Source organism: Carlito syrichta, unplaced genomic scaffold (genome assembly GCF_000164805.1).
Source record: "Carlito syrichta isolate Samal-C Ts95f unplaced genomic scaffold, Tarsius_syrichta-2.0.1 Scaffold308816, whole genome shotgun sequence".
In the NCBI taxonomy this organism is placed as follows: domain Eukaryota; kingdom Metazoa; phylum Chordata; class Mammalia; order Primates; family Tarsiidae; genus Carlito; species Carlito syrichta.
The window spans coordinates 71,419-77,292 of record NW_007252912.1 but is presented as its reverse complement, the minus strand read 5'-3'; the positions used below and the strand labels follow the sequence as shown (position 1 = coordinate 77,292).

At 45.0% G+C, this 5,874-nt stretch overlaps 1 long non-coding RNA gene across 1 annotated transcript in view; it reads right to left on the bottom strand.

Annotated features, from left to right (window-relative positions):
- LOC103268309 overlaps positions 1-4,804 on the bottom strand; it is an 8,468-nt gene extending 3,664 nt beyond the window's left edge. The window contains exon 1 of the long non-coding RNA XR_504806.2: positions 4,690-4,804. This is a non-coding gene — a long non-coding RNA (uncharacterized LOC103268309). The remainder of the gene's footprint in view (positions 1-4,689) is intronic.
- Positions 4,805-5,874: the final 1,070 nt, after the last annotated feature.

Sequence of the window (5,874 nt, the reverse complement as noted above, 5' to 3'; positions counted from 1 at the left end):
GGCCGGGGGCGGCCACTGCACTCCAGTTTGGGGGACAGAGTAAGATTCCAATTCAAAAAAAAAAAAAAAAAAAAAAAAAAAAAATATATATATATATATATATATATATATATATTTGTGTTTGAACCCTCCTCTTTCAGAAGAAAAAAAAATCATACACTGCAACTATCTGACAAATCCCACCTGTCAGAAACCAATGCTCATTTCTTTTCTCAGACAAAAAAAAAAAGAGTTGCACAAACTGCAGAGATGTCCTTGCCTCAAAGCTGCAGAATAGCCATAAAGTATTTTTAAATCTTCCTTTAAAGAGCTTATGTCTCCAAGTCATCATCACTGTCTGGCCTTGAGATGTCAACAATGCCAGGCAATTCATTTTCACTTGGTAACTAGCTTTAAAACCCAACTAAACTCTAATTTTAGAGGTAAGGATCAATTTTGTGCAGAACAACAGACATTTTCGTGTGTATGGCTTGACATTGACATCAGGGTTTTTTTCTCTGGACTGGCAATGTTGTCTAATGTTTGCCAGCCTCCCCTATGTCATGCAAAAACTGCCACCATGGGACAAAACTGCTGTGAAGTTCCCATGGCTCTCCTTCTGGTGGATTCTCAGGGTGGCCTTCAGTGGAGAGGAGACAGGCTTTAATACCACACAAATCTGTCATACTACATGATCCAATGGCTTGTTCTCAGGATGGGCTTATCTAGAAGAGTCTTAACAACTGGCAAAGCTCTATAAACCCTATAAGTATGTTACTTTTCAGGATCGGCTGAATTTCCTTTTCAGTGGCATAACACTCTAAAATTAAACTTGGTTACTTAGAAAACACAGTTTTATTTAAAGTAAGTTGCAGTACACGTGATCCAAAAATGCTACAGAATGGTGGCCTTGGCTTCTTCCATGTAGTTAACTCCTAATGATTAGTACAAGAACAGCATGGTTTCGGTTTCAGGGACACCAATTTCATGCCTGAGGACTCTTCTCTCCAGGCTCAATGACAGTGTCAAGAAGGGCAGGGGCTCCATATATGTTTGAGGTACAAGACTCCTTTATAACATTTAACAGTTTAGCCAGATCCTTCCCAATACTTTCTCTCTCTCTCTCTCTCTCTCTCTCTCTCTCTCACAATTTTCACAATTGTCTGTGGATAATGTCTGGGACATGCCAGACCTCCTTAGCCTCTTCCTGGGGGCGCAGTTCTAGTGTCATGAAGTGTTCTGATTTTTTTTTTTTTGAGTTGGAGTCTCACTCTGTTGCCCAGACTGGAGTGCAGTGGCCACTCCCGGCCACCGCAGCCTCAACCCGCTGGGCTCCGGCGATCCTTCCGCCGCAGCCTTCCGAGTAGCCGGAATTACAGGCGCGTGCTACCACGCCCGGCTGATTTTTTGATTTATTGTAGAGATGAGGTCTCGCTGCCCAGGCGGGTCTCGAACCCGCGGGCTCAGGCAATCCACTCACCTCAGCCTCCCAAAGGCGCAGGATTACAGGCTAAGCCACCAAGCCTGGCTTCTGATTTCTTAATAGCCCAGCATGACTAGAAAGAGTTCAGCTGCCTTTCAGAACACATACAAGACAAAGAAGTATAATAAAGACCAATTTAAGAAAAAGGAGGGAGGAAAACCCCTTAGGAACAAAAAGTAAGGAAAGAATCTGCCATAAGCAGTTAGGAAATAAAAGCTCACCCCATTCCCTGCTTACCCATGCCTCTCTCCCATGGGGTACACCCTGACAACTATCTAGGCCATCCCTGGCTGGGCCGCAAGAACCTCATCACTCTGGGACACCCAAGGACTGCCCAGGGTTGTTTTTGCTTTGTTTTTTTAGGCTAATCAACCAGAGATTTTTTTTTTTTTAAGTATTAATGAGAAGATCCAAAGAGCCACATACTTCCAATCCTCACTGCTCCCTGGCTAAAAACAGTAACCCCTGTTAACAACTGATGTTATTTATTTAATGTCAGGAATGCTGTATTGAGATAACAGCTGATTTTAAAAACAAGAGGCCTTCAGGAGGCCGAGGCGAGAGGATTGCCTGAGCTCTGGGGTTCGAGACCCGCCTGGGCAACTTGGCGAGACCTCCTCTCTACAATGAATCAAAAAAATTAGCTGGGCATGGTGGCGCATGCCTGTAGTTCCAGCTACTTGGAAGGTTGAGGCAGAAGGATCATCGGAGCCCAGCAGGTTGATGCGGGAGTGGCAGTGAGTGTGCCACTGCACTCCAGCCTGGACGACAGAGTGAGACTCTGACTCAAAATAAAATAAATAAAATAAAATAAAAACAAGAGGCCAGGCATGATGGCTCACACCTGTAATCCCAACACTTTGGGAGGCCAAGGTGGTAGAGTCCAAGAACTGAAGACCAGCCTGGGCAACATAGCAGCAAGACTTCCATCTCTATTCTAAAAAAGTTACAAAAACAAAACATCTCAAATACCAACCTGTAGTTTTTGACTCCTGATTCAGATATAAAAACAAAACAAAACACTTTTTTTAGAAAAACAAATCACCTTGAGATCAAGTGGGATATGCTATTTTGGCCAAACCTTCTGAGCAGCTGAGGTCTTGATTAGCTCCTTGAGACCCACACAGACAATGACCTCTGTGATGTGCCCTCCCTCCCAAAACGAGACCCAAATGGGGGAAACAAAGATTCAGGTTTGTTTCTAAGGGTAAAACTAAAAAGGGGGCAGCAGCTTTTTATTCTATTGCTTTGGTCAATATTATATTTTCTGAGTACCATCTCTGGCATATGACTATACTAAGTTTTATTGTAATAATGACTAAATGAAACTTTTAGGTGCCATCTTTTCCTTCAAGGTCATAGTGGCTCTAAAAGAAGCCTGGGCCGGCTGGGCTCGGTGGCTCAGCCTGTAATCCCGCGCCTTTGAGAGGCTGAGGTGAGTGGATTGCCTGAGCCCGCGGGTTCGAGACCTGCCTGGGCAGCGAGACCTCATCTCTACAATAAATCAAAAAATCAGCCGGGTGTGGCAGCGCATGCCTGTAATTCCGGCTACTTGGAAGGCTGAGGCGGAAGGATCGCCGGAGCCCAGCAGGTCGATGCTGGGGTGGCCATGAGTGTGCCACTGCACTCCAGCCTGGGAGATGGACTGAGAATCCAACTCAAAAAAAAAAAGAAGAAGCCTGGATAGCCAGGCGCAGTGACTTATGCCTGTAATCCCAACAGTTTGGGAGGCAGAAGCAAGAAGATTGTCTAAGCCCAAGGGTTCAAGACCAGTCTGAGCAACTTTGCAAGACCTTGTCTCTACAATAAATTAAAAAAAAAAATCAGCCAGGTGTAGTGGCATGTGCCTATAGTTCTAGCTACTTGGAAGGCTGATGTAGAAGAAGGATTGTCTGAGTACAGCAGGTTGAGGCTGTGGTGGACGTGAGCGTGCCACTGTACTCCAGCCTGGGTAACAGAGTGAGACTTCAACACCCTCCCCCCCAAAAGAAGCCTGGATAAAGTGCCAAAGGAACTTTGGAAGATACGTGCACAATTTATTCTGCTGCCTGCAGAGATCAGGAGAAATGTGAAAAAAGCATGCCGGAGGGTGATTCTGAAAAGCAACTAAAGACGCCCAGCGCCATCCCAAAGTTCTCTGTGCTATACTCTATACAGCTCCAGCTCCAGGTTCCGGATTCAAGACTCAAGGCAAGAGCCCACTGTAAAAAGTCTATAGCTTGAGATCAGCCCTGCAGAACAGACAAAAAAAATCTATTGGATCCAGACATTACTCCGGCCGCATTCCTATCAGTAAGAGAGGCCAAACATGTCTGGTCAGGCCATTACCTTCTGAGGTAAGGAGAATTACTCTGTTACCAACAAGATATTTTAACAAGTGGAAACTTTAGCACTCTAGCCAACATTTTCTTTAAAATCAATCAAAAGAAACTCAAAACAGGGCTGGACTCAGTAGCTCACTCCTGTAATCCTAGCACTTTGGGAGGCTAAGGTGAGAGGATAGCTTGAGGCCAGAGGTTCGAGACCAGCCTAGGCAACTTGGCAAGATCTACAATAAGACAAAAAATTAGCTGGGTGTGGTGGCTCAAGCCTGTAGTTCCAGCTACTTGGAAGGCTGAGGTGGAAGGACTGTCTGAGGGAAGCAGGTAGAGAATGTGGTGGTGGTGAGCATGCCACTGCACTCCAGCCTGGGCGACAGAGTAAGACTCAGATTTAAAAAAAAATGTTAGCCGGGCTCGGTGGCTCAGCCTGTAATCCCGCGCCTTTGGAAGGCTGAGGTGAGTGGATTGCCTAAGCCCGCGGGTTCGAGACCCGCCTGGGCAGCGAGACCTCCTCTCTACAATAAACCAAAAAATCAGCTGGGCGTGGCAGCGCGCGCCTGTAATTCCGGCTACTTGGAAGGCTGAGGCGGAAGGATCGCCAGAGCCCAGCAGGTCGAGGCTGCGGTCCCGGCCACTGCACTCCAGTCTGGGCGACAGAGTGAGACTCCAACTCAAAAAAAAAAAAAAAAAAATGTTCCTAAACTCCTAGACAGCCTGAAGAGGTCAAGTTTATGTGTTATTTCATGAACAATGCATAATTTATGATACTGTGTTATCTAGTTATAAGGCTTACACCAATTATGGGGAAAGAAAAAAATATACATACTCTAATGCTATAGTGTCATGAAAGCAGGGACCATTTAATTCTACACCATTTTATCACATGCACTTGGAAATCCTGTTTACCTTTTTCATTAATTCACTTCTGGTAGTAAACTCTGGCAGGTCTTCCACTTCAATGCCATCAGCCATTTCCATCACCTTGTCTAAAAGTTCTTTATTGTAACTGCACAATAAAAAGCAGTAAGGTAAAAACCTTAGAAAAATCATCACTGTGGATTAGTAAGAAACTGCAGGTTGCTGGACTGTGAACTCAACTTTCTAAGTACTGATTTGATACTAGAAGGGAAACCTATACATGTTCAGCACAAAATTAGGAAACAGTTCTTGCTTGTAGATAGAGAAGTGGGCTTTAGGAATGCCAACAGAGCAGATATTTTAAGATTTACCAAAAAACAGAGGAACTGCACACTTTTAGGTATTGGATGACAGCCAAAATATTATTTATTTATTTATTTTTGTGAGTTGGAGTCTCATTGTGTCACCCAGGCTGGAGTGCAGTGGCATACTCACGGCCACTGCAGCCTTGACCTGCTGGGGCTCAAATGATCCTTCCACCTGATCCTTCCACCTCATCCTTCCAAGTAGCTAGATCTACAGGCATGTGCCATTACACCCGGCTATATTTTTTATTTTTTTAATAGAGACAGAGTCTTGCTATTTTACCCAGGCGGGTCTCAAACCCCTGGCCTCAAGCAGCCCTCCGGCCTTGGCCTCCCAAGGTGCTGGGATTAGAGGTATGAACCACCACCCAGCCTACACGGAATGTAACACTATTTGTTCATTTGTCTAATTAGTTTGACATTCACCTAACCATGGACCCAGCAGGCCAGGGAATGAAAAGAAAAAGCCACAGCACACCTGACATAAGTGGTAAAAATCCACCAATCTGCCAGAAGCTACAGGGTCACAGATATATCACTTCCTCTCCCTCAGCTTTTTCATCTGCAAAATGAGAATTTCGTTCTGTCTCTGCTCGTTTGCCATGAGGGTGAAAGTAGGAACTAAAGGACTTAAAATGGACTCTAAAGGTGATGGTTTGAGCTAACAGGAATAACACAAATAACAATAGCAACTTTCGAGCCCACCACGTATTTCGCTCATCACCCTTTAGCTACTGAAGTCATCGTCACATCCACTCATTTACCAGGTGGGAAAATGAGGCTCAAAGAAGACAGGTATCTTTCCAAGGGGCTGCCAGGGTGGGAATCGGTCGTCGGACAGGCCAATGCGGTTAGAGATTGGAGGAGG